The sequence below is a fragment of the Myotis brandtii genome, unplaced genomic scaffold (assembly GCF_000412655.1).
Source record: "Myotis brandtii unplaced genomic scaffold, ASM41265v1 scaffold691, whole genome shotgun sequence".
In the NCBI taxonomy this organism is placed as follows: Eukaryota; Metazoa; Chordata; class Mammalia; order Chiroptera; family Vespertilionidae; genus Myotis; species Myotis brandtii.
Window position 1 is genome coordinate 208,013 of NW_005370704.1, and position 2,274 is coordinate 210,286.

At 58.9% G+C, this 2,274-nt stretch overlaps 1 protein-coding gene across 1 annotated transcript in view; it reads left to right on the plus strand.

Annotated features, from left to right (window-relative positions):
• Positions 1-2,274, plus strand: part of UBAC1 (UBA domain containing 1) — a 15,410-nt gene that overhangs the window by 877 nt on the left and 12,259 nt on the right. The gene's annotated exons all lie outside the window — the stretch shown is intronic.

Below are 2,274 nucleotides of genomic sequence, written 5' to 3' on the forward strand. Positions count from 1 at the left end.
GCCGGCGGAGGCCCCAGGGGAAGGTCCCCTCGCGGGCCTGTGAGTTGATTCACAGGAAATGTTGCCGCCCAGCCAGCGGCTCCGGCGCTGGAGGCAGTTCGCGGGCTTTGTCCGCACACTCCCCCCGGGAGGGACTGGCCGCCCCAAGAACTGCCCCCGGGAGGGTAGGTCCCGGTGGGGTGCGAGCCCGCCCTGTGCCGGGCGCTGTGTTGGACGGTGCTGTGCCCTCCGGGTGGACCTCCAGCTGGGACCGCCCAGAGTCGCTGGCGGGGGAGTTCTGTGGACGGTCCGGCCGGCGCCTCCTGCCCCTCGTGCTTGAGGGGCAGGGACGTTTTGGCCACTTTCTTGGTTTTCTTCTGACCCAGTCGGGGTGTGTGTGTTTCATTTTTATTTTTCCCCTTTATTTTATTTTTCCCATCACCATTTATCCCTCTGTACCCTGTTCCCCTGCACCCCCTCCCTGCAGTCACCATACTGCTCCGTGTGGTTTCACCCTCTAGCAAACCACAGGTCAGCAGGAGGCGAGGAGGGGGTGTCCCTGGGTACCTGCCTGAGAGCCGGCACCAATGCTGTGCCCTGCACCCCCCACCCCGCCACCCCCAGGAAGGAAGCTCCCCGAGGGTGGGTTTGCAGCCACACGTCCAGGGCCAGGCTCTTAGTGGCCCCCAAGCAAACGTGTGGATTCAAGGAACACGTGGAAATAGGTCAGCTGTCCGGGGACGGACCGGGTGGGGAGGAGTCTGGGTAAACCCACGTGGCGTTTATTTCCACTCACTGAGGGTAGATTTACATAACTATTGTAGCTTTATTTCATGAAGGGGAGCAGGAAGTGAGGGTGCTTGACTGAGCCACAGCTGCTCCCGCTGAATTTCAGGAGCACTTGGGGTTCATCAGGCAGCCCATTCAGTATGATAGTTCTTTTGTTTCTGAGGTTTAGGATTCCAGCCGGTATTGAGATGTATCGTTTGGGATTTTGGGGGGCATTGTCCTACTTTAGATTGAGATGTCATTCCAGTCTGCAGGCTGGGGGGGGGGGGGGGGGGGGGCGGATCTGACCCAGGGGAGTGTCACGCCAAAGAAGGGCCTGCGGGCTGAGCTGTCCAGAGGCCTGAGGCAGCCCAGGGAATTCTCCAGCTGAGCACTTGAATGTCACCCTGGAAACTCGTTGCTGACGGTCCTGCTGCTGCCGCCTGAGGGGCAGTGAGGTGGGTGTGTGAGCTCAGGTTCCTCCCCCAGGTTCCCAGGTGTGTGCTCAGCTGGTGTCCCTTTCCTCCTCCTTCCCCTCTCCTGGGCTGTATTGCTGTATTTTTTAAAAAATGTTTTTATTAATTTTAGAGAGGAATGGAGAGGGGGAGAGAGAAAGAGAAACATCGATCACTTGCCTCCCATAGGCACCCATACTGGGGACGGAACCACAGCCTGGGCATGTGCCCTCACCAGGAATCGAACCGGTGGCCTTTCGGTGCCTCGGACTCACTCAGCCAATGGAGCCACACCGGCCAGGGCTGTACTGCTTTACTAGGGAGGGCTCTTCCCATCATCTGAATGAAGTTAACCCCATGGTTGCCACTCCCCTTTGGTTTTACACAGACGGGGATCTGGGGATCTCAGTGTGGGCTCCAGCCCCCCTTGCCTGGGAGTTCAGGAAGGGACAGAGGGAACCGTCTTGTGCGAGGTCCGTAGGCGCTTCATTTAAGAAAATGGCCCCTGTGAGGTGCTGGGTGTGCCCGTCTGGTAAACTCCCGTGGCACCTGCTGGTGTGGCTGGGGCGTTTCTCAGGGCACGGGAAGGTGTGTCTGCAAGTAACAAGTTATGGCAGGTGCCAGGGAAGCTCCGCCTCTGCTCTGGGGAGAGGCGGGCTCAGAGGTGTCAGCCTCCCCTCCCGGCCACGGGCTCTGAGGGCGTTCTGTGGCTGTGCCTTGGTTTGCTCACGTTTCTGACCGAGTGAAACCCCCGTGCGCCGTGTGGGTGACTCGCACACGCACATACGTTGTGCTCCTGGCGTGCTCCAGGCGTGTTGCAGAGTACAGTGTTTCTCAGGAACCAGCATGAGGATTGTTTTGGAAAACTGTGCTTCATGGACTGTATTCTGAACTATATTCCAATCAGCTGGCCTGCACAATTAGGAGTGAGAAGAAGCACACCCAGTGTTTCTGGAGGCAGAGCCTGGCTAGTTTTCTGGGCATGGATGGCGGCCCCGAGGCCTCCATGGCCCTTTCTCTGTTCAGCGCTAGATGACTGGGACTTGAGTTCCTCTGACAGTGCCGGGCCGGG